Source organism: Haliaeetus albicilla, chromosome Z (genome assembly GCF_947461875.1).
Source record: "Haliaeetus albicilla chromosome Z, bHalAlb1.1, whole genome shotgun sequence".
NCBI classification, from domain to species: Eukaryota; Metazoa; Chordata; class Aves; order Accipitriformes; family Accipitridae; genus Haliaeetus; species Haliaeetus albicilla.
In genome coordinates this window covers 52,758,630-52,786,167 of record NC_091516.1, presented here as the reverse complement: position 1 = coordinate 52,786,167, position 27,538 = coordinate 52,758,630, and the positions used below count along the sequence as shown (strand labels likewise).

The window sequence follows — 27,538 nt, the reverse complement described above, 5'->3', positions numbered from 1 at the left end:
CTCCTCAGACTTCCATTTGTGACTGTTCTTAATGTTCCTGAAAATGAGGCATAACTGTTAGCTGACAAATACATGTCTGAACTGAAGTCAGATGACTCTTTATGACAAAAGCACAGGAACTTATCCAGAGTAGTCAGGTGTTTCACTAAAATGGATATTAAAGGCAATTTTTACGCTCCAATCTCAGGCAAAAGTATTATGAATAAGTGGATCAGTTTTGGATGTCAGCAATGGCTGTTCAATTATTTGAGTTAGATAATAATTGATTTGCTCTGTTTCTGAGTATAAACACTCACCTTACACTTAAGAATCAGAAAAAAACAGCTGGCAGCAAAAGTATAAGGTACCAGAAAATAAGAACTGGAATGAATGCCACAGTGATTCCAGCTTCCATGGCAATGGAATTTGACATACGCAGAGGGAGTAAGCAGGGCTGAAGCACTAAGCACTGGCTCATATGTATAGCTTTCAAAAGTGAATCTCCATACCAAGAGCTTCTGGATGGATTATACAGGTCAGTCAGGCCAAAACCATTTGGGGGACTTCACTGGAGCACCACAGCAAAGGGATATGCAACACTGATAGCACTGGGGTCCGCAGCTTACTGGCTAGCTGAAGGAGCCACCATCCCTTCAGGCAATGGTCCACTATTGTCTTGTTGTCCTAAGGGTTCTCCAGCATTGACCACAGCACAGGAAAATAAAAATATTAATTAAGGCTGCCAAGGAAAGCAGAATAGCTAACAGTATGTTATTGGCCATAGGTATTTTCCACCCATGTGTCAGCCCAACTGGCAACTAGTGCTGTGTCCTTTCCCTTCCAGTGTTGCAGAGAAAAAGTCACTGCCAAGACAATGACAGAGTATTTATCATGATTATTTCTGGTCATCTTGATTCGTATAGTACAAAGACAAAGAATGATAACTACAGATATCTAAATCTGTATATCATCTCTATACATTTGCTGATCAGAAATCATGGCATTCCAGGCTACCAATCCATAGAGATGTGTTACGCTTTCCACTCCCCTTTACCTTTTTCAGGAAAAAAATACAGCCAGATTGCACTGTGGTCTTGCACTAAGGGATTGACAGTAGCAGCAAATATTCCAGTCTGGAGCCCATGGCAGATGAGCATGGATTCACTTCCAGACCCATAGTAGAAAGCAGACTATCTCAGCCAAGCATATTTCAGTGCTTGCTGACTGAACAGAAAATCAGCTACTGAAGAAGATTAGGAGTTTAGAGGGGTAGGTATTGGATGTGTTATAAGTCGCCTTTTCTGAATACTGGGAAGAAAAGCTCAGTGGGTAAGAATGAAAACAACTGTAACATTCAGATAACCAACAAATTGCTGAATTAGTATTTTTTCTTCTTTTTCCCTCCTCCCATTAAAGGAGGAAGGGCTATGAAGCAAGTGTACGAGGGGAATCACTGTCAGCACTAAAGACTTTTCTTTACATTTAGTATAATAGGGAATTTATAACACTTTCTGTCTGAGACACTGCTGTAATGCTAGCGTACACAGTACAGTTGGTATATATTTAGCTATGCATTTGTTCTTTTGCTAAGCCTGTAATCCTAGCTTTAACTAAGCTTGTTAGGAGCAATCAGTTAAATCTTTGTTAGAGTAAATCACTAGTTGCCCATTACATGTTTTCACTACTTTTGCACAGACACTTTCCCTTCATACATGACTCAGAAAACACTAGCAAAGTTGATTAATGCAACAGGAGCCCCAGACCAGAAAAAGTACTCCAAAACTACAACTGCATTGGTCGTAAACCCATGAATACCTAAGGTCCCTCTCCTCCAAATCTGTTGCCAGTCTTGCACCGAACAACAGTATTAGCTCCATGGAAACGGAAATTAACCTAAAATCACTTAGATGTTCATCATATAGTTTGTGGGAGGTCATTCATACACTTGTTGTCATGGTCTGGTTTATAACATGAATTACAGTGACAGAATTTTTTAAAAATAAATAAAACTTCTGTTTCACTAACATGGCAACTGAGGTATACAGCTCTGTTCCTAGGGTATGTGAAAGTCCTTGTAGTAGGCCAGATCAATAGGGAACTACCACTGTGTTGTCAATGTTCTTTATTTTGATCTGGGTTCCACTGACTCACTTTCTGTATGCCCTTCACGGGCAAACAATGTGTTCACGGTGTTAAAGGACTAGACAGCTTTCTGGAGGTCATTTAGTGCATCTCCCTAACCAAGGAGCAATGACACATTTTGTATTCAAGTTCAGCTGGACTGTGCAGTGCAGAAACACTGCAGGCCATGTGAAATACAGACATGGAATGCTTGTCTCTATAAACTGACAGGCCTCTATGGTATGGGAAGTAAGTAGAGAACTGGGGCCATTATTCCATAGCCTTGCTAAATTCTGTAATGAATGTATAATACAACAGTTAGATACAACAGGTAGATGAGAAAACAAGAGTTGATTTCAGTTGGACTGCCAAACATATAACAACAATACAGGAAAACACAAGCAATCTCTAACCAGTGAGGAGCGGCTTCTGTTTTCCACCTGCCCACTCGGTGAAAAATGGTATGACTGCAAAGTTACATCTGGCTAAATGGTCAGAAGCATCTGTAAAATAGCTTAGCAAGAAGAGGAAATAAGATACACAAAAACTTTCATTAAACAAATAAGGCATATTTTCATAATGCATTATTTAGTTTTATACTCCCTAGAAATGCATATAAATGTGTACACATGCATCCACCCTCAGATCTATGTCAGTTTATGCTGCAACTTTATCTTCTGATGCTGCCCAAAGGAGAAAATGAAACTTCTTCCCCCATCCAGAATGAGCTCCTAGCTGTTCTGCAGACTGCTTAAGTACCTGTTCAGCAAAATCTTCCTACAATTAGTCATATCAGACCTTACACATTATAAAGTCCCCCCCTAAACTGTGACTTTGTAAGATATGGATATGTTCAAGGGAACCTAAAATAAGCAAAAAGATATTGACTGAATTACAGGTCTGCAGCCAGCTGGCTGAATTCAAACACAAATTCAGACCACCCTAAGTCATCACTTCCCTGTCACATTCCTTTGTTCTCCACTAGGGGACCGCAAAATACTTGTAGTAGCCTTTATATAATCCACTTTTGGACACAAAGAGCAAACATCTACTTTGAATTGCAATTATCCAGGTTTTACCTTGGAAGAACAAGTGGAAAGACAGAGAAAACACTAAACAATTTCTAAATCAACTTTCACCAAACTGAATAAAAGATAGCTTCCCATTCCTGCATAATCAAGGTCATTTAAATGTCAATATACTATATTAAAGAACATAAAGTTATAAAGTTATGGTACAACTAAATACTTTATTAAAAAAAATACAATAATTTCTTAGCGCTTCAACTGAGGTATCCCCATACCATGACGTTTTGTAGTGCTGCCCTTCAAACAGAGCTATAGCTCAAGAAAATTTTGGCACTGAAAATGGCATACAGTGCAATAGCCTACTTACATAGCAGGCCTTTCTGCTGAGATTACATTATGCTTACCGTCTTGGACCTATAATCACTGTCAGTGAGTTTACAGGTGAAATTCAAGTGCTGTTTTATCTATAAAGTTTGGAATGCTTATCAGCACCTCAGAACAAAGCTGTTTCTTTCTCTATTCCATTTGCATACTTTTGCAATAAGGTATGTATCCTGGAACTTTATAATTCTATTAAAGAACAGTTAGGAAAGCTTCCTTTTTGTTTGTTTGTTTGTTTTCATAAAACTGTTGATTAATTTCTTTGCAAAGATACTTCAGATCTGGTGTCCTTACAAAAGCCAACTAGTCAGTATGTTTCAGACCCCACCTTCATTCTCCTATCAAGGTTCAAATGGCATAGCTTCACAAAGTATAGTCTGATGTACTTGGCAGCTGATAAAGATGTCGCTTGACAGATTTTTTAAAAAATCTATTGTGATAATAAATAAAATCATTATAAATCCCAACTTATGAGTTCAGTGTTGTCTTCCATTACACGAAGCACGTAATACCATTTGTTAAAACTACAAGCAATAAAAAAGCTCTCTTAAAATGCTCTTTGAAAAAAATAGAAAAATTGCATTTTCATTAGGAGTGCACACATAGAGTATGATAACTGTAAGCTACTAGTTCATATGACATGATAAGATCTTTCAAAGTACATAATCAGAAAGATGCTTTGCATGGAAATAAAATATCTACATTCAAGGCTCATTAGTAGTAAGAAAAAAATTCTTCTGTAAGAAAAAATATTTATAACTACAATCTTTCCCACTCCTCCTCCCACAAATAAAAAGACCACCTGAAATAATTTGTCCAACACTGAAAAAATGCAATGATTCACATACCAGGCTTCAGTCAAATGCATTTGTAAGTGGCTGAGTTATAAACCCCTTGAAATCAAGTTTTATAATGAAATGCTGATAGACCCTTAACTTTAATGGCTCTTCCAAGTGCTTCTAGAGCAGGCATTACTTACAATGTCATAAAGTGACGTTTAAAATGCTACAGAATTTTCTTAAGGCAGATAAGCAGGTGTTCGAGAGGGCAGCACTATTTAAACCTCACTGATTTATGGGACATGCTGCATGAAAGGCCAATAAGCTTTATGGAAAATCACAGCAGAAACTCCAGACTTCAGTAGACACAGTACCACCATTGTCTGAAGATCACCAATACATATTAATTTCCACATTGTAATATTTGAGCTCCTGCATTTTGTACATGTTACCAGTAGTGAAATATATACCTCACCTCACAGGGTAGGGCTGTCTTTTACTGGTATACTTTTCATAGAGTATTACATGTAATAAAATCAATTGCTCAGCTACTTCATCATACACTGTAGTGAGTTACCTGGTACATAAGTGTCTTACTGTTATTCTAGTAACACTGTTTCTGACCTCTTCCGAGAGTTAGGAACTGAGCCACTTCCCTCAGACTTCTTTGAGCAGAATTAAAAGCAGAAGATATGTCAAAATTTACCTGCCATATTACCCAGTGGTCAAAATCATCCTCCTGAAAGTCATTTCGCTACTGGAAAAGCAACCAATAAGCCATCAAACCACTTTATGTAATTGATTAGCATTTTCTGCTTGTTAACACACATACACACACAAAAATCAATAATCTTATGGCTATGGGACCCAGCCTTAATGATTTAGTGAGACTGTAATTTACTCCAGGCAAAAACAAAAAAAAAAAGGCAAACAAAAAAGCCACTATTAGCTCTCAATAGCAAACTCCATTAAAGAAAACTGGTAGAAAAAAAGGACCATTACTGCTTAGGCTGTAGTTAGTGCTGAAATACCTCATATCTGTGGGTAATTATTTCCACTTTCTCTTAAGGAACCAAAGCAGTTCCTGGTGCATACTCCCCCTATATTTCTGGTGCTACAAGAGAGAATACCATCAGCTCCATATTGGTGCATACAGTAAATAAATACTAACTCAAAAGTTCAGAGAGAAAAAGAAGCTAGATTATGATCCCAGTCCAATTACCCTCAAAATAAATATAAGCACTTTTTTTTTAATCAACTTACCTGTACATTGATACAATTTTAAGAAACCTAAACAAGATCATGTGAGAATTGCAAAGTATATGCACCAACAAAGGCGAGATTCATAGAACACAGGACTTATTTACACTGAAAATCACAACGCATTCTTTACTCCCTTTTGTCTCATTACTGATTGACTTTATGTACTACTAGACAACGTGTAGTTTACATAGCAGTAGCACAAGTAAAACGTAGACAATATGTACAGGTACAACAACTAAATTCACTTTAATACTATAATCAAACCATGTTTTGCAGTTAAAGCCTGCGAGTTAAAATTCTGATGTCTGTCACATATCTAGTATTTCTCACTGAGCAATATTTATGCAAGCAGAGAGGTAAGAATCACAGGAAGTAGAACTTACTCAGCTAAACACTATTTAGTGAACTGTTATACAAAGAACATAGAGCTTAAGTCTATCACAAAACTCTGATTATGGCTGTCATTTTGCTTGATGTGGTCACTACAGAATTATGCTTTGGCACAAGCAAAGTTCAGCACTAGCAGAGGTTCAATAAATCTAAGGTTCCCTGATTACTATATTTTTAATCATCAGTACGTACAGTCTTCAGAGTAATTATCATCTTACAATACTGGGCTGAACCTTCTTCCCATAGACTTGATCTCCTTCCTTGTCTGACATATTGACGTGGTGGCCATAAAGAGACATTCCCGATTTGGGTTAAATTCCCCTGTTCTCCAGGTACTATCTACTGCACCTGAAGATTATACAGAGAAATGTTTATACCTTTTGTGCAAAGCTGAGACCTAGAATTACAACAGAGGTGAGACAAAAGTAAACTGTCAAGAGTTAAGAAGTGAGATAGTGCTTCGGTGTTGTTTTTCCTCATAACCCATTGTAGGGGTCGTTCACGTGAATATCGTCTTTTTTCTTTATTTTTTACAAATTAAAAGAATGACAAGTGCATACTTGTGATCTAAAGGAAGCTCTATTAACAAATGCCAAGTTTGATACACCTTACTGTAAAGAATAATTTCAGATTAAATTATTGTAACACTATAAACAAGTCTATGTTTTTTATTTTGCTTGGGCCCATGGGCCCATGTAGTTGAAAGGTCGTAAGCCTACCCAGTCCTTTTATCACAAGTAATCTGATCTTTGTCTGTAACATAATGGCAAGGAAGCAACCTTTGAGCAGTTTTAGGTTTCACTGTGGACTTTTTTTCTGATTTATTTTCTTCCCAACTTCTCACTACTTTTTTTCTCTTTTAGGGCTTTGCTCTCATTACCATCAGTCCTGAAAAAATACATTGCCTTTAGATAAGGAGGGCAGGAGCAAGGACGAAGTCCTCTTCCACTGACCTAGAGAAAGGGTCACAATATTGTTAAAATTACAGATCCTTTAAAAGCTGATCAAACAAATCATCCAGAGCACAGAGGTTTGATACCATCATGATATATTGCACTGCTACTCTGCTCTTCTCTTCCATCCTATTCTTCATGTCAGCGGGAAACAGAATTCACAAGATTGTAGCCCTCTGAACACATCAGTAAGTTATAGTCTTGTCCTTTTCAGTCTCCTGCTGCTTCAAATAACAGGAACCAATAGAAAGTATAGTTCAAAGATTGTATAAGTGACTGCAACAAATCCAGTATCCTTGAGGTGGTTGTTGGGTACCCTGCACCAACAAGCTTAACACAGCTGCAGTCTCCTTCAGGTTTTTCACATTCTCAACAGAATTTAAGAAGTAATCTTCTTTTATTTCCCTCTGAGTGAACAAGCGATGGCTGAAGGAGGAGAAGACTAGAGTGCAGTTACCCAAACATAAGGAGTATGAACTCATCCTTATCTTTGTTATCTGCTCCTCCTCCTACCCCTGCCTGCCAACTTAGCACTTTAGGGTTCAGACAAATCATAAACAGAAAGTAGTCTCCAAACTCAAAGAAAAATATTTTTATCTACTTTTTTCTATGTGGTTTTAGTACAAACAAGCATTATTCCATCAACTAAGCATCGGTGCTTGTGGCTTCCCTCAGTATCTTTTCTAGTCCTTAACTCTTCCTTCATTTATTTCTGACATATACTAAACATGCATAATGAATCTACACCGTTATTTGTATTTTCTCTGCAGACAAGCAAATTCTTTAGCTCCCTTTTCATCCCACTTCATTCACTTTATCACTAACTCAGCTGCAGTATTTTGCTTATTTCAATTATATTTATTAAATATTACAAGGGTAGAAGAGTTGCATTGTACCTCAAAGAGATTGTCTTAAGAACTCATTGGAAAGATTTTCATCCTAGTGTTATTCAACAAATGTCAGAGTGTTCTGCCAATTTTCACAGCAGATCAGCACAAAGCTCTAGCACAGGTGCTTCCGGGACTGGGATTTGTTAGGAAAAGTTACTGTTTAACAGCTTACGGCCCTTTTAAAGCCAAAAAAGTCTCTAATATTTTTCAAGATCCTATTGAAAATACCTGTGCATTTCTTGTAGAGGCACTGTGCCACAGATCTGATGATCTGAAAATCAGTGCAAGTAATATTATGTAATGTTTCTACCTCTAAAGAGTACTTTATCTTGTAGGTTCTCATTTATTGCATTCATATACATTTGACAGTCAGTTAGCATAATCTTTAATCACACCTTTCATAATAAAATTATGTACAGGGATAGAGCTGGGCTACTGTGATGGGCAGTTATTCTTTTAAAAGCATGAGTCTAGCAGTCTTATTTTAGTTCATTTTAGCACACCATTTCCACTGACTTATTGCCAGTTCTAAGAGTTACCACAGCGCTGCTTAATAACAATGTGTGGTTTCTGACATTTATTTATAGTACACTAAAACCAAAATCAGGCTGGGTGGTAAGAGTTTTAGACCACCTGAGATGTCTTTAAATCTTCAGCACATGTTTAACTGCAGCAAGACCAGCAATAATCCTAAATATGCAGTCATCACACTATTGGCTGAGTCACCCTTTAAAGTTATAGATTCATTTCAGGGAACTATTTTTCCCAAGTGTCCTTTTAAAAAATAAAAATGGTTTGTTGTGAATCTTTTTATCAATTAAGTGATGGAGGAATACTTGGAAAGACAACAGTGATTTTTTAGATTTTATTTTAAAGCAAGGCCATGTGTGCACAGTAAACTGATAGATTTTCTGGAATTTTTTTTTTTTCTTTCACCCTCTTCTTTGTCTTGCATGAAACAAGTACTGTATGTTTAGTGTGAGACAGCATCAGTTGTTTGTTTAGTTTTATGAGTGTGTAGTTGTGAGCTTAAGATGTGTATCATGCAGTAACTATTTTAGAAAAACTATACTTTCTTTCAAAATTTTCTTTTAAGAAGTATTTACTAAGTAGCTGAATGGTATTTCATATTGATAATAAGGTCACAGAGTAAGCAACACCATTTTTAGTAACCATGAGACAAATCAGTCCCCTCTTCCTACATCTGTATTGTCACTTGAAGTGAAGGACACTCTTTGTCCCCTGTCCAGCAAAGCACTTCAGCATTTGTAGTCTCCTTGACTTCAATAGTATTATTCACGAGTCCAAAGTGAAACATGTGCTTAAGTGCTTTGGTGGATCAGAGTGTTGCTGAGCAAGGGCAGCAAAGCATAACCTAGTACAGGACCTTTCGTGCTGGAAACACTACAATAGTAACAGTACAGTTTTTCAGGAACAATGGCTTTGGAATTTTTAAAAATAAATTTGAATGCAAAGGGAATTGTGAAATACATCACCTTGCTATTTTAAAAAGGATAATTAAAATAAAAGGAAGTTTATAATAACTGATGTTAAAAAGCAGAAGAACCAACACTGATCTGACACACAAAGCTATCTGAGCCAGATTCACTCTTGGTGTGAATCACGATAGGTTCAGAATACTGGAAATTTCCTGACAGGTGCTGAATCTTCAATTTCCACTAGTTTCATACTAGTGTTAAATGTTTTTAATTAACTTATACTAACCCTCAATTACAAGTGCTTTTCTAGTCTGCTGGTAAACAAAGTTACTATGGAAAATGAGTAAAATCTTCATGAGCCAAACATATCTGCCAATAAGTAGTTGAGAGTTAGTGTAAACAGACTTTCTTATCTATAGCCTTTAAACTAATGGACTAAACAGTTTAAGCATTTGGAATTACTTTGTCTGCCACAGGCTGTCAAACAAGCTCTCATCCCACAGACTCAGTCCAGCTGAGATTTTCAAGTTGAAAGAATTTCTCTTTGTGTGCACTATCCCAGATCTTAAAAAAAAAAAAAAAAAAAAAGTAAAAGATTGCTTGCTTGTGTTTTTTAGGGGAGAAGAAAAGAAGGAAAACCATATTGATTAAGAAGGACAGTAGTTTAAGAAAACCTGTGGGATTTACTTTTGTTTTTTTAATTTGGCTCAATTTTAGAAATGTAATTACAGGAGACAATAATGAAGGCCAAATCAGAATAACCTCAGATATAAAGAACTGCTTAAACTCATGCTTTTCATGTGGGTATTTAGAGTCACTACTAATATCAGGGAAATACAGATGACATAAATGTATTCTATGAGAATTGTTCTTAAAAAAAAAAAACCAACCACTTTTCTTAGGAGAATCTTATTTTTAATCAAATACACTTTACTCTTCAAGCAGGAAGCCAATTTGCTATTGCAAATGTTTTTGCTAGGTGATGGAATGTGCAGTCATGCACCGGCAATTGAATCCTGAAATTCAGTTTGTCCATACTAAGCAGGAAAAGCTTTTGGGTTCAAGCATGCACTATATTACAAGAGGAGGCACTTAAATACATGAAGGAGAGACCATGTATTTTATTTCAGAAGACCGGAATACATCTTGCAATGTGGGGCTTTGATGCCATTCATATGCTAACAATATACCATTTCCTCCAAGTGCTCAATACATTGGAATAAAAAGACATAATTTGCTGACATTGTGCTGAACACTTCCTGTCCAGAATACTGATCAATTGTCATTCAGCTTCCAAGGCTAATCCACCCAAACTAGCCCTCAACATAACCTTTAAATTATTCTTTTAACACTTTAAAATTCTAGTTAAAATAATTTACCATTTTACAGAATAAAACGATGAAACAAAGACCATAACTGTATTTTCACTCTGCTTCTAAAATGCAGTTCTAGTGCCCCAGGGACTCCTTTCATCTAGTGTAAGTGCTGGCATATGATGTGATTGTTAACATAGCTGGCCACCAGATGAAGTGAATTATCTAAACTGCCAAGGTTCCTACTTTCATTCCAATTTAAACATCAATTTAACACAGAAACTGAAGGGTATTATGAAAGCTTTAATATGAACCATTTCAGACATGAAAAAAAAAATAGAAGGATTTCTCAAACCACCAAAACAAACAAATATGTAATTCATTGAACCTGAAGATGGGTTGGAAAATGATCAGTGCACAAAGGCATGTCTATCTAACTCCTCGTGCTGGTATATGAACACAGTATACCCTGAGCACCTTGCAAAAAGTGAATCACCTGTATAGATCCACAAGGACATTATCCAGAAGCAACCGTTACATCAAATGGTTAAAAGGCGACCCTGTAACCAGCAAATATTTGGTTACTTTTTCTAAGGAAAAACAGTTTGAAGCACATTCTGGCCTTTAAGATTACCATATTCAGGAAGGATTTTCTCCAGTTAAAACAATTTTATTACAGATTTCTGAGTCACTTAATCACCTTTTTTTCTTAGCTCCTTCCTCCTCCATATAATAATAATTCTCTCACTCTGTTCAATGTCATACCCACAAGGCTGTGAGCTCTTTAATACAGCAGCAATCTTTGCACAGCACAATGCAGTTGCCTCTTACCTGAGGTACTGAGACATCATTAGACAGAAAAACCACAAGCAGTATTAATCAGCTTTCCATGCACTAATAAGATGTTCGAGTCTTAAAGCACGTGAGAAAACTCTGAACAAATGTTCTAGGGCAAATGAAGATTTTATAGCGAGAAGGACCCACCTCTTCAAGGATTTATGTGACTAACTAGTGATTTTAAAAGGTATAACTAATGTTAAGATGTGGTGGTTTGTAGACAGTTTGCATAGGGGAGAAAAAATAAATTATATCAAAACAGGTAAGCCATTAAGTCTAGTATCTCTTCCTCCAGTACTATGGAATACTAAAAGACATGTTAAAATGAGAAGAAGCTGTTTCTAATGAGGTTAATCACAGTGCACCAAATAGGCATGCATGCAGATTTTGTAAAATCCAAATTTATTACCTACTGGCATAAATCATCTTAGTCCCTTACTGGAAAGAAACATTCTTTCTCCGCTATACTTGAACAGAGAAAAGTTTATTAGTGAACAAGACTAAGAAATTACCAACAGGAAGGACAGACTTTGAAGAAAATGAAAATAAGCTTGCTGTGTTCTGGTATTAATGAGACTGCGCTGGATATACTTCAGCCATTTTGGTCAATATATTACAAAAAGAGTAACAAGATTGCAAACAGCTCCCAAAATTATTCAAGAATTTGAGGATACAAGTTAGCTTCTAAAATTAAGGGGAAAAAGAGACAAGTGACAAACTTCATGAGAACATGAAATGAGGCAAACCTATAAAATTGGTCAGATCACTACTTAAGCCAAAGTAGTCCTTTTGGACTTAAATGGGAGAGGGAAAAAAGCCCCACCTGACCTCATTTACATGAAAAGTGGCTGTGCATGGAACAGACTGCCAAAGAAAAGAGGTGGTGACAACCATTTTGAAGGGGATTTGACAATTTTGAAAAGACAAAATTAGTCAATATACCAATGGTCTGCTTGTTTTACATTGGCAATTCCATATTGCTTTCAGCCAACTAGCTACCAAAACCTCAATTCTACAGCATAAACAAGAAAAACTAAGAACTCATATCTGAAGAATAGACACATAACTCACTATTCAGACAATATGACTATATCATCTGTAAAGACCACATTCTAAATATTTCAGTGCAGGTTCAAGCATGTACATCCAAAACATTGGATTTACTTGCTTTAGCTGCCAGATCATTTTCAGGGAAAAAACCATATTTTTGAAAGTGCCCAAAATAAAACAATACAACTTAAAAAACTAGCAGCATTTACACACAATAACCCAAACTTTAGACTGGATCTTAATGCCATGCTCCAATTCACTGAACAGTTTAGTACTTAAGTATAAACAAGAGTGTAAGTAGTGAACTTTAAATTAGTATTTATAAAGGAAAAACAGTTTTCAGGTGACCTTCCACTCTTAGCATTCATGCACAAAGGTTAGCCTATAAATGAAGTCAACAGTTTCACCATCTGGTTTAACAGACCCCTACCACTTTAAGGGTACTGAGGAAGCTGGCAGAAGCCCCTTTCAATCATTTGTCAGCAGTCCTGGCTAACCCGGGAGGTCCCAGTTGAGTGGCAGTTAGCGAATGTGATGCCCATCTACAGGAAGGGCAGGAAGGAGGATCTGGGGAAGTACAAGCTTGTCAGTCTGACCTCAGTGCCGGGGAGGGTTGTGGAGCAGATCAACTTGAGTGCCATCACGTGGCACGTACGGGACAACCAGGTGATGAGGCCCAGTCAGCACGGGTTTATGAAAAGTAGGTCCTGCTTGACTAACCTGCTCCCCTTCTATGACAAGATGACCCACATAGTGGTTGAGGGAAAGGCTGTGGATTTTCTTTACCTGGACTTTAGTAAAGCCTTTGACACCATTTCCCACCGCATTCTCCTGGAGAAACTGGCTGCCCATGGCTTGGACAGGTGTACTCTTTGCTGGGTAAAAAACTGGCTGGATGGCCGGGCCCAAAGCATTCTGGTGAATGGAGTTAAATGCAGTTGGCAGCCGGTCACGAGTGGTGTTCCCCAGGGCTCAGTACTGGAGCCAGGTCTGTTTCATATCTTTATCCATGATTGGGGTGAGGGATTGAGTGCACCCTCAGTAAGTTTGTGGATGACACCAAAGTGGGTGGGAGTGTTGATCTGCTTGAGGGAAGGAAGGCTCCACAGAGGGATCTGGACAGGCTGGATCCATGGGCCAACGCCAACTGTATGAGGTTCAACAAGGCCAAGTGCCGGGTGCTGCACTTGGGTCACGGCAACCCCATGCAGCGCTACAGGCTTGGGGAAGAGTGGCTGGAAAGCTGCCCGGCAGAGAAAGACCTGGGGGTGCTGGCTGACAGCCGGCTGAATATGAGCCAGCAGTGTGCCCAGGTGGCCAAGAAGGCCAATGGCATCCTGGCCTGCATCAGAAATAGCGTGGCCAGCAGGAGCAGGGCGGTGATCGTCCCCCTGTACTCGGCACTGATGACGCCGCACCTCGAGTGCTGTGTTCAGTTTTGGGCCCCTCACTACAGGAAAGACATGGAAGTGCTGGAGTGTGTCCAGAGGAGGGCAACCAAGCTGGTGAGGCGCCTGGAGCACAAGTCTTATGAGGAGCGGCTGAGGGAACTGGGGCTGTTTAGTCTGGAGAAAAGGAGGCTGAGGGGAGACCTTATCGCTCTCTACAACCACCTGAAAGGAGGTTGTAATGAGGTCGGTGTCAGTCTCTTGTCCCAAGTAACAAGTGATAAGAGGAAACAGCCTCAAGTTGTGCGAAGGGAGGTGTAGGTTGGATATTAGGAAAAATTTTTTCACTGAAAGGGTTGTCGAGCACTGGAACAGGCTGCCCAGGGAAGTGGTTGAGTCTCTGTCCCTGGAGTATTTAATAGATGTGTAGATGTGGTTCAGTGGTAGACTTGGCAGTCTTAGGTTTATGGTTGAAGTTGATGACCTTAAGGGTCTTTTCCAACCTAAATGATACTTTGATGTTATGATTCTATAAAAATGTCCAGTTGAAAAAACAGACATCCTGCAAAACATAACATTCATTCTGTAATGCCCCTTAAAACAATCTGAGAACTGTGCTGTGAGGATGTACCAACTTCTCAGTGATAAAAGAAACAGCATAAGAGCAATACTTACCAGCTGGGGGGAAGTAAGATCCTGTAAACAGCAGCAAGCTGTCAAATATCTATACTTGTTGGCATAACTATTTGTCTTGGCAAATTTAAAGGGCAAGCTGCTAGCAGTACATCCTAGAGGGATGTCGGAGGCATGGGGGTGGAAATGAGATGAGAAGAGATGAGATGGAAGCTACGTCCTTGGAGAGTTTAGTACTGACCAGTTATCCACTAAGAAAAGTATGTCAAATACATAGCAAGGCTTAGCTTTTGCAGAATATGTCTAATCATAATTTTCAACTACCACAGTTACAACGTGGTAGTTAAAGAGTATGTTTTTGTTGAAGAATTTGTAGATACACAATAACAACAAACACCAAGAAAAAGAACTTAGTAATAGACTGAGATAGGAAGGGCAGGGGGCAGTATAGGGAATGGACCATCACAAACCTTGCCCTTCTCAGAAAAAGAATACGGACGAAGTTGGGGCAAGGCCCAGAATTAAAAGCCTCATACCAGACTATAGATTCTACCAGAATATATCTTTGTTTTTTTCCCCCATCTCTGCTTTGGGAAATCTTCCAAACACTTTTTTTTTTTTTAAACTCTTAATTGATGCATCCACGAGACACCTAGCCCCAAGAACAGAACATACAACATACTGTGATATCCTGTACTGTGTATCTATTTCTACTACTTATTGTAAAAGGTATAAACAAATTAGATGTGTTACTTCGACACTGATGCCATTCTATATGCAAATATTGCAAAGTTCTGGCTTTCTTATCAATGTGTTTATTATTCCTGTCACACTTTTAATGAACTTGTATTTCACCATTACTTTACATATCCATAAAATTCCACAGAGATGGGATAAAACTGTAGCGTTCTACATACAGTCCTCATTCTTTGTGCATTTCCATCCTGCTTTTTCCGAATCTCAAGCTTTCGTGTGTGTGTGTGTGTACACATTTATGTATATTTGTGGCTTTAGCATTACTTTTTTAGTTCTTTTTAGGGGAAATAACTCATTGAAAGTGAAGCAAAACAGGCACATGTTCTGGCCATGCAAATACAACACAAGAAATGCTTGTCAAGTGTGGAAATGTAGGTACAACCAAAATATATACGAATACACAAAGGATGCTTAATCTCTCGCACTCCTTTTCAAATTCCTGATCTTGGACATTCTGCTCAAGACTCAAGACCATTTACAGTAGTTCCAAAATGCTGACTTTGTTAATGCACAGACCTCAGCAGGACAAGGAGCTTTGAGGATGATTGATTGAAATTCAAAACATCTTACAAAACGATTTCTTTGACATAGCCAGTAGGGAACTCTTGTTTGTTGAACTTATTATTCATTCATGTATTCATGAAAAAAAATACAATAAAAGCATAATCCCTCCATAGTGCATGAATGATCACATTGAAATGAATCCAGAGCTTTGCAGTCCTAAGAAAGGTCTTTACTTTGCAACAGAACAGTTTTATATTGCAATATCATTGGCTGAGCCTAGAGTTTACATTATACTTATAAATCAGCAAGGGAAATATAACCCACATTGTAATCTAAGGATATGCTGAAAATCAGATATTAAAAATACACATGCATAATAACAACTGCTTATGTGACTTTTTTATTTTCTTCCTAAATGATTTAGCAATTACTTTGTTGAAATGTAACTGAGACTGTGAGTCTGTTTGCATTTGGACAACTAAAATATGGGTCAAAAGAAATACAGAAATAACAAACAGACTTTGGTGATTTGAAGAAAGTTCTTAGACTAAACCAGTATCACAGGAAAAAAACCTGCCATTTGAAAAAAATTAGTGACAAGATTTAAATCAAACCATTCTGTGTTCAAAATACTGAGAAAATAGAGGACAACAATTTAAGGGAAAAATCCTTATCATAAGATCCAGCACTGAATAACATTTACATTCACAAATGTGAATGGGATATATATAATTTTGCTGTACAGTATGATACCAAACAATACTTGATTTTCCATTCCTTACTAAACTTTCCTGCTGCTCCTCTTTCTAAACTAAACTTTTGGATGTTTCTATTCAGCTTGTGCTAGTTTTACATTGTATATTCACATCCTCTCTTATCTTGAAAAGAAATGTATTTACACAGTGGGGACATCAGGTTTTGCATTACTAATTTCCATAATTTGTCATTTATTTTCAACCACAGTAGGTGCAGAGCCACTTGCCAAGGCACTGTTACTATATCTGACCTTGCTGTTGTCAAACTGTTGCACTAAACCAAGAGGACTTCTGGAAATCATCTTGACAAGTTGTTTCCGCTTGCTTCAAAAAGCATCTCCCCTCCTCTCTGCTAAATGCTTATAACTTGTGATAGAAGGATAAGGAGTCCTCCTTGACTTTGAAAGGTCTGGGTCAGCTTTCCATTGTATACTTTCTATCAGTTTTGATCAACCAGACCAAAAAAGTGAAAAAGCCTTGAGTTAAAGTATATCTGACTGGACAAAAAAATTAATTAGTTTTTGGAAGGGAGAGAGAAAATAATTAGGCCAAAACCCAGCCTTCCAAAGCTAAGGCTAATCAGATCAGTAGGCATTCATCTCAGTTCTCAATAAGAAAGTCGCAGGACTCCTGTTTAGGGGACACCTACACTCACTGCCTTCCAAAAAAACTGCCTTCCCTTGCATTCAACTGTGTTCCTACTCCTTCAATTAGACAAAAGACTTAAAAGTTGTGTCATTGCTCTGTTTACTGTTTGCAAAGAATGTTGATGAATACTAAACCACATGAGAAGTTTTTAGGCACAGAAGACTTCCTCTTCCTTTTCCTGTGATCTAAGCATGGGAGATTTACATGATGTCATCCCAGCAAAGGGAAAAGCATGAAGTTTCATCTCTGAGTTTATGCACTTGGACACAGTAGAACAGCTAAGCCTCTAATCAAGAAAGATTTCAGCCTTTTGAATAAACAGCACCTTAATACCTGAAGAGAAAATGTCACTTAAGGTTGGTTCAAAATACATGTCAAAGAGATTCTAACACCATGTACAATCTCACTGCATGTTGTAAAGTGTTGGAAGGTTTTTACTTGAAAAGTTTTAAATATTTCATTTTATTTACAGTCAATGCCTCAACCTGTTACTCCTGGTAAGCACTTTGCTGTGTTCGTACACAGAAAGATTAATATTGATGCCTGGAAGACAATAGTGCTATTTTCTAGATAATGGTGAAATAACAGCTTTTTAAAGAAACATTTCTTCAATTGGGAAACAGTGCCAATTTTTTATCAGCTTGTCATCATTTCACCAACTACTTCTGAAATAACTTACAATTTTTTGCATTCTTTTCTTCTGCGTGTTATTAAAGGTAGGAGCTATAAATCAACAGGAATTCTAAAAGCACTACAAACAACTACACACCAACTATATAACAAGACATTCTGCTAACAAGTAATTTAACAATAAAGCTTCCAATGCGTTGGGGACATCTAAAAATGTCATTTCAGATGCAATATCAACATTACTTCAAATGGTGACTCTGATTTAAGTCAAATTGGGTATTTTCAGAAAAGTAAATCTGGTTAACAAGCTCATAAATTGCAGCGCTTAAATGAAAAGATTATCTCAGTCAAATAAAAATAGGAAGGTGCTTGCATTAAAATTAAATGCTCAAAACAAGAAACTACTCAATTTTCAGAAACATGTATAAATTTTTAGGAACATCTATTAAGAGAAAACAAGCTCTTTGCATGAAGGGATGAGAGAACCTTTCTTCAGTTCAACAGTAAAAAAAAATTGCATGACCTCTCCTTCTTCATCTCTTCAGAGCTAGGGGGTCTACAAAAAAGGGGGTCTACAAGTGTGTCTGTCTTCTCTCTATCTGAGCACCTTGAGGACTTCACTCAATGCTTTGCTAGTCTTACAGTAGTTTCAACTAGAAAAATACAATTTCAGTTCTCAACCTTCAGTCTCATGACAGGGTCTTTTTCTCCTTATCAAGGACATGCAATTTCTCAGGCCAGTGTATACCATGCAAAAGTATGTTCACACACCAGCTGACTGTATCTACAAGGCAGAGAATACTGCTAAGCAGAGATGGTAGCTCACTTTGCAGAAGTATAGTTGCATTCACCATGAGAAGCAGGATTAACTGGTTCAATAGTACTGATGCATCTTTACAGCTTTCAGGACTTCGATTAACTCACTTATCTTTGCATAACACCACACTGAATTGTACATCATAACCTCAGAGTCACAAATATGCAATATATACACACACCTACCAGAGCCCTTCTACCAGTCCTTCTCCTTTAACCAAAGCTCTTACAAGGAGGAGTTACCCAGGTTCTTTATCTGGAGGAATCATCTCCCTTCATTCTCAGGCTGCTCAAGCAGGCTGTTTGAAGTATCACTCTTAAAAGCTGGATCCCTCTCTCCTGTCTTAAAAGATGTCCAGTATCCATATAAGGTAATCAGATGCAAGCCTGTCATCTTCTAAACCAAGTAACACCTAAAAATGAATCTTATTGTCAACTTCACACTGAAGCTGTTTCTTCTAATCCTTGCCTGTGGAAAACTCCAGCTCTTGTTTCATACTCTGTGGTCATTTTCCTTTCACTTAATCTAAGTAAAGCTAAATTGACCTGTAACTAATCATATATATTAAATGATGGCTTAAATTCTTATCCTGTTCCATCTTCAGTGGTTATTGTATACAATTTCCTACATCAAATGCTAACACAGGAAATATGAGATCTCCTATGACAGTTACAAACAAGTGATAGGTCAACATCCCAGACAGTAACTGTCTCCTGTAGGAACCCTCCTAAGTGACACTTTGAAGGCCTTCCTTTCCTCAAACTTCTGATAGATTCTAATTCTCTCATTTTCTCTATTCATCACATTTATCTGACCTCTAACCATCCTAGTCAGGTAAAACTGAGCTGAACCTGCTCTAGCAGAGAGTTCTAGATCTTCACTGTGAAGGACCATGACATGACAGCAGCTCATAAAAACAGTAGAAGTGTGTCTTCTGCTATGGTGAAGGCCTGATTAATGGTCAGCTGAAGTCAGTAGGGGTTAATGGATTTCAAAATTCTTGCTCATTCGTATTAGGAAAAAAAGATTTGCCCTGTTTAGCATTCTTTATTACATACACAAACAACAGCTCATTACCCACTCCGTATTCAACCATTACTAAATTTCTAAACCTGTTAGAAAATTATTCCTAAAAAGTCTTCTGCCGACCTCAGTGCAGAGAGATTAACATAAAAGTATTTGGGAGCAGCAGTCTTTCCTGCTCATGCCTGAGTGTTTTGCCAGCTGATTTCAACAGGGTGTGAAAATGCCAGTGATTAGACAAGTGTAAGCTCCTGTTCTCACGTGAAGTTCATTTTAAGATCAAGGCATCAGTCAGTGTAGCCATAGCAATGGCAATTTTATTGTAGCACACTAATATCTAAACTGTTGCCATGGAACCAAGTTACAAAGACTTGGACAATCAATTCTAATTATAATAGTTAAATGGTCATGAATTAAATCCTACAAATGGTAATTTTCATACATGTATTTGAATTAACTATTTCTATTTATTGTGGACAGAATAAGTTGTACTTAGCATTGTAATATCACTGCAGGTCATTCAAGATGTAATTTGCCCTGATATTCACACAAGCTTTTTTTTGTTTGTTTGTTTGTTTTAACTTAGAGTCAAATGGCATTCGAAAAGGTAAACTCCTGCTGTCTTTGGAGATCAAAGAAAATCAAGGAAATTACTTCAGATCTGATCCTGAGCAATCAAACATTCAGCTGTTCGATATTTCAAAAAGCAAACACATCAGCACCAATTGGAATTGGCTTTTGCAAAGTAATTTTTTATCCTGCAGTAAAATATCAGTACAATTAAATTTCCCTGTGAGTTGATTTTGGAATAAAGCAGAAGAAAGAGAAAAAGAATGGAACAGGATGATTCAAAGACATTTTAAAATATAGATTTTGTTATTATTTTAGAAAGAACAAGAATAAAAGGTAATATTATTTTTTTTTTCCTGATTAGTGGGAGAAGCAAGAAGGAGGAAAAAAAGAGTGAAATAGCAGACTAAGCAAAATAAGTCTCCTTGTAACAGATGACACTAAATGGTTTATCAGCACATACCAAAATACACTGTCTAGTGGTCAGAGAACCAAATATCACAGCTATGCCAGGGGGACAGTTGCTTTGTGGGTTCTGATAAGGAAAACAAGCATCCAGAACACTTGCTTCATCAGAACAAGTGCAGCCTTCTCCACTCACAGTCCAAGATACTTTGGGGCCTAAACATAAGATACACCTATTGCTCATTTGGACAAACAATCAAAGCATGCAGAAATCAAAACAGCGGGTTGTTTATTTCGTGCCATCTGCCACTAACATGACACAAAAATTTGGACAGTGTAATCTATTACTGTTTGTGCAACAATAGCATGGAGGAGCTACTGGTAGCAAGTTTTTGTTGAGAAAGTGTGTTTATTTTGCAATTGTTTGAAGAAGATTCCAACTTGTTTACATAATTTCTTGAAGGAATGCTGTGTCAATTGAGTGCTTGAAGTCCTATTCACCTGGAAAATCTAATGTATGATAAGAAAACAAAAAAAACCCCACCATACAACAGCATGTCCATTATGCCTCTGCAAAACAAAAAAAAAAAGCCTGCAGTAAAAAACACCACACTGATTTAAGCACTGCTGTCAACATTTGTTTCTTTTAGGCCCTAAGGACCAATAGAATCTTACAGGGAAGCAAATCTGGGTCTTACAGACAGGCAAAGCTCCTACTACTGATTATTCACAGTCAGGTCCCCAGGAACTCTTACCACATTTCATATTTTTCACTTTGAAAGAAATGCACTACTTATCTTGAAACCTCCTTTTTCCCAGAAATGTAATCCATCAATAAAAATGTAACATCACCACAAAAAAACCCTGCAGAACTGATGTTTGCCTCTGATTTTTCCTTAAGCATTCAATAAATTAATATATGACTATCTACCTCAAAAATCATTATCCAACAGTATTGTCTGTAACCATAAAATAATACTATTCACTGATGTGAAACTAAGTTGGAAGCCTCTATAACTACCCATAGCTGTGATAGCTATCTCTGTCACAGCCTCCTTTTCCTAATTGCACGTGTATTTTTGCTTCTGGATTAAGCAAATTACACAAAGAAACTGAGTTTGACAGTTACGTTATTGTTACAATAGTTAAACATTCATTTCTTTTAGCTGCTTTTTCCATCTCCTTAAACTGTAAAATGAAAAGTAGTGCCTTGAAAGTTAATGTTATACTGAGGTGAGAAAAAAGAGAGGGGTAGAAAAGAAATAGCGCTGGGTCAGGAGAGACCTGAAAATTCAGAGACCTGCAGATGTTGACACATTCCTATCTACATTACTATGATGCGTTACCTCTATTCCCCTTCCTTTATGATTAACATCTATGTTTATGATACGTAAGAGCAACAAACCATGAAAAGCTAGTCAAAAAGCAAAGAGGACAACAGAGAACATATTTACAATGATAATTGTTTCTCAAGTCTAAATGATTTGAACAGAATTTGTGTCATGGTTTAACCAAAGAACATCACTGATGTTTCTGATTTGTACAGAAAAAACCCAACTAATTAAATATTTACTACACTTCACTTCATATTACAGCATGTAAAATTTCACTTACCTACCTAATCTCTTCCTTAATTTCTCTTCACTACCTGTGACCATACTATAAAATATTCAAGAACTTCCCATCACCTAAACATTCAAAACCAGGTTAAAATCATGACTGTGAGCCAAGCCAGTTAGGTATATGGATATAGTTTGGTTTCTCTTCTAGACAGGGATATATCTGCCTGTGAATTCTTAAATACTGACTCTACTGTTCATTCTGTCCAACCAGGACACAGTCTTTATTCAAATTCCTGTCTCTAACAATGTGAGAATTATCTGCAGAGTTTTTTCTGTAGATATGTATCTCGCTATATCAGGTAGGATGTCAGAAGACCTTAAAACATAATAGAGCATAGACCCTTCAGATTAGACCACATTCTTTTTCAACCAGATTGAAATGCAAACAGAACAAGAGATGTCCCCTCACTGAAGATACAGATGTAAATACCTTAGATGTAGATGAAAATGATAAACTATAAAGGAAGTTTTCTTGGTAACTCTACAACTTTAAAACTCCAAATCCTGTATCGATTAAAGGGGACATGGTAAGGAGGGTAAAGATGGATATACTGCTTGCATATGACCATTTTTTTTTGTGCAAGAAGATCATTCCAAATGCCCATTGCCCATTGGTTAGCCTTAAGCTGAAAAACAAGTAGCCCTGAAAACACCAAAACTCTAGAGACTTTGTTTCCTACAGTTATCTCTGATCTTTCTTTAACAACAGTCCTGATCTTCCTTCCAGTCCTTCTGTTTTACCTCCAGTAGCGAGGAGCATGTGCTTGCTGAGCACATGCAGGTGGCTAAAGCTTGAGCTCTGCCTGCTGTTCCTGCCACTGCTCTCTTTGCATTGATTTTTGTGAATCTTGAAAGAATATAATTATCTTTGAGAAATTTAACCTTCTTTCAAATTTGTTTGAAACTGACCAATTTTTGGAGGGAATGAACAGAACTGACAAACAGATGGCTTCCTTCTACCTTCTAGGTCTTTTAACAGTCACTCATATACATAATGAAACAATGGAGAACTATGGGTCTTAGCCTTTTTGCTCATCTGTTCTGGGTTTCCCAGTTTGTTAGAGTGCTGAAAGTACCTAGGCTGGCACCTACTCTACATGACAACTTCTGCTAACATTACTTGAAAGGGTAAAGTTATTAATGTAGTTTGTCCTGACTTCTTGTTCAAAATCAGACATTCTATTTCAAAGATTTATTTATGAGCAGCAGTACCACCATAACTGCATACAGCTAGACAAGGAACACAGTCCAACTGCACTATGTGCACTAAAAACTACAAAAAATCCACTAGTCTGCATAATAGTGTTCAGTTTACGGTTTTACGATTCAAAATACGTACATAGTACTATGTGTTCAGGGGTTCTTGACATATTTGATATATTCAAACAAAATATTTTAGAGAATAAAGTCTCAAGAGTAGCACTATCTGAAGAACTGTTAACAGACATAGATCATGTATTTAAGCTGGCAAGAAAGCAGGACACCACCAACAAGAAATGATCAAAAGAAAGATATGACAAATGTTTCTCAATTTAATGTCTCTCTAAACTGGCAAAGCTGAGAAAAAAAGTATCACATTTTCAAGGATGTATGTATCTGGTTTGCATGACAAGGTTTTGGTAGCGGGAGGCTACAGGGGTGGTTTCTGCAAGAAGATGCCAGAAGCTTCCCCTTTGTCTGACAGAGCCAATGCCAGCCAGCTCCAAGATGGACCCGCCACTGGCCAAGGCAGCAATGGTGGTAGCACCTCTGGGATAACATATTTAAGAAGGGGAAAGAAAAAGTTGCTGTGCAACAGCAGCTGAGAGAGAGGAATGAGAATATGCGAGTGAAACAACTGTGCAGACCCCCAGGTCAGTGAAGAAGGAGGGGGAGGATGTGCTTCAGGCACCAGAGCAGAGATTCCCCTGCAGCCCGTGGGGAAGACCATGGTGAGGCAGGCTGTCCTCCCCCAGCCTGTGAAGGTCAATGGTGGAGCAGATATCCACCTGCAACCCACGAAGGACCCCATGCCAGAGCAGGTGGGTGCCCAAAGGAGGCTGTGACCCCATGGGAAGCCCGCACTGGAGCAGGCTCCTGGTAGGACCTGTGGATCTGTGGAGAGAGGAGCCCATGCTGGAGCAGGTTTTCTGGCAGGACTTGTGACCCCACAGGGGACCCACACTGGAGCAGTGTGCTCCTGAAAGACTGCAGCCTGTGGACAGGTCTGGCACTGGAGCAGTTCGTGAAGAACGGCAGCCTGTGGGAAGAGCTCACGTTGGAGAAGTCCGTGGAGGACTGTCTCCCATTAGAGGGACCCCACACTGGAGCAGGGGAAGAGTGAGGAGTCCTCCCCCTGAGGAGGAAGAAGCAGCGGAGACGATGTGTGATGAACTGACCCCAACCCCCATTCCCCATCCCCCTGCACCGCTGCAGGGGAGGAAGTAGAGAAATCAGGAGTGAAGTTGAGCCTACGAAGAAGGGAGGGGTAGGGGGAAGGTGTTCTAAGATTTGGTTTTATTTCTCATTATCCTACTCTGATTTTGATTAGCAATAAATTAAATTAATTTCCCCAAGTTGAATCTGTTTTGCCTGTGATGGTAATTGGTGAGGGATCTCTCCCTGTCCTTATCTCGACTCACCATCATTATGTTATAGTTTCTCTCCCTTGTCCAGCTGAGGAGATAGAGCAGCTTGGTGGGCACCTGGCATCCAGCAAGGGTCAACCCACCGTAACATATAATTCAGCATACTTAATCCCACCTAAGCCGTCATCCTAATCTTGTACATTTCAGTAGCAAGTGGACTGATTTGGTATCCATTCTGTAGATTCAAAGGCATATTCATGTCCACAAAAAAACTGGGAAAGCAAAGAGACTCTATGGAAAGGATCCAAATAAATTGAGAAGTAAAATTGAATAATACTGACTTATCAACTTCAGGCAGTGCCAAATCCTTGTCATCAGAATGATTTTTCTTCCAAGATCTTGCTGTGTTATGCTTTCTTACTCTTCATAAGGCCTTCAGTTTTATGAACAATAAATGTTTTCCATACCATGAACAGATGCATTTAAATGCAAGTTTTTTATTATAAAAGCTAAAGAAAAGTGTTAAAAATTAGCCCAACCAAAGAAAAGTAAGCTAAAGAAAAACAAATGTTTCTTTTACTATGATAGTTCAAATGCTGTGTTTGCATCCAATCAAGGTGCATGGTCAGGCAATCTCTTACATTGAAGGATATTAAAAATAACCAATACTCAACATACACTATGGGTTCCTTAACTTTTTGGAACCTGAACCATGTCAGCTCTCAAAATTACTCTTTTTTTTTTTTTTTCCCCCACACATGAAAATATTAGGGATGTAAGATGTTTCCTAGCATGAACTGCCTGCCTTGAAGACCAGCTGTACATACACGACCTTGAAGACCACTGGTGTTTTTTGTATTAACAATGCCTACAATAAAAGAAAATCAAGTTTAAGAAGATAGTAACCATACTCACATTAGATACAGACACGGTTTGAAGCTGAATGAAAAACATATTCACATTTGGATTTGATAATACTGAAATCAGAAGGCTGTAGGTCAAAGCTGCAGAACTATTTTCAGATTTCAAGAGCTTCCTTTTGACTACTTTCAACTTGAGGTGAAATGGTGTAAGAATATTTGGATTTTTCTGGTAATTTTGGCAATTGAATTAGTAATAAAGAAATAAACACCTTATATATAAAAGTACCAACAACAAATACAAGGAATTTAATTAGGCCTTCAAGTTCAATATTTACCCATAAAAAGTTCAGTTTTCCCCAAACGAGGTGTTTCTGCTGAAACAGCAGTATGCAAATACCATTTCAGTCCAAAAATGCAACTATTGCATAATAAGCTCACTTCATAAAAAAAGAAATACCTGGTCTGAGTCAAATTTTCATTGGAATTATTTGTACCTCATAATAACAAAGACGTTAGCAAAATATTTCAGTCAGACCTTCCAAATCTCACTACTCTGAATTGCTCCAACTTAACCACATTTTAAACACAATAAAACTCAGCAACTATAATCTAAATCGTACACTTACCAGTCTTTTTCCCACAAGCCTTGAAGTCTAAAAGTTGCCATGGAAACAAATTCTACATTTCCACAAATTGGAAGAGCCATTAAAAACAAAACAAAACTGAAGAAAGATTAACTCATTGCTAACTATGCCCTGTTCAAGGTATAAAGATGGCAATGGCTAACCAGCCTGTAAGCAGTCAGGAATAATGAGAGTTACACTCCCATTAATTAATAAATTAATCAGGGATCCAAAGTGGCACGGTTCTCATAAGATCTTAAAAAAAAGAATTAAAGAAAAAAAACCACCCCACACCATTTCCTCCAAAGAAGCATTTTTACAGTGCATTTACAACATACCATTTTAACTGTTAATGTGTGATAAGAGTGCCACTAAACCACAAATTATCCTGTAACCTAAGTGGAGGCAGAACCGCTGGCTGAAGCTTTAGATTCAAGCAGCTTATACTCAAAGTGTTGCCTACATCACAGAATTACGGAGATAGTTAATCTCTCACAGCTTTGGTTTCCTATCTATAAAATGGGGATAGCAATACTTGTAATAACAGATAATACTTGTGAAAGGTACTGCTTAATGTTTATCTGCATGGCTACCTAATCATGCAACATCATACATTTGCCATATTGTGCTCTTTTTGTATTCCGTGATGTTTATCTGTGGTCTTGAGCAATACAAAGAAGCTGCAACTCCCGAGGTGGTCTCTTGTTTCTATGGAGGTGAACAGATGCATCTCCTGATATCTATTTTATAACAAGGTCTGATACATTTCAGATTATACATGACCTAAAAGCAGATGAAAAATCAAAACACAAGGGCTAGAAGCCAAGAACATCCACAAACTGGGGATCAGCTATCCTTGTCTGACCTTAGTCAAATTCTACTATTGGATGAATTAGGACTGGAATTCTTGTTACACCAGAAGTCCTTTTCTTATCCATAGGACATAAAAATAATCAGAAATCGTTCTGATATGGAAATTTGCTTGCAAAGTCTCCTGCTTCTGGGTGATATTATTCCAAAAATATCTAAGGTTGGGGGGCATCATCCTCCCGTTCAGTTTGACATCTGATTTATCTAAATCCTCATCATTCATTTTAACCTTGTTTAATCACTATATTGATCTTAAACATTGTGTCTTCTGAGAATGCCAACGAATGTGACAGTACTGATAATGGCTTATGTCATGTGAATCCCTGTCAATTATAAAACAGTTTCAGAGCACTAATGACACTGAAGTACATCAGATAGTAACCATTCTTAACCTAAACCAGATTTGAAAACACAATGTAGAACAGCTGTATTGGTTTTTCA

The 27,538-nt window shown here is 37.8% G+C and overlaps 1 long non-coding RNA gene across 1 annotated transcript in view; it reads right to left on the bottom strand.

The window, feature by feature from the left end:
* Positions 1–27,538, bottom strand: part of LOC138683670 (uncharacterized) — a 497,441-nt gene that overhangs the window by 294,008 nt on the left and 175,895 nt on the right. The window lies entirely within an intron of this gene.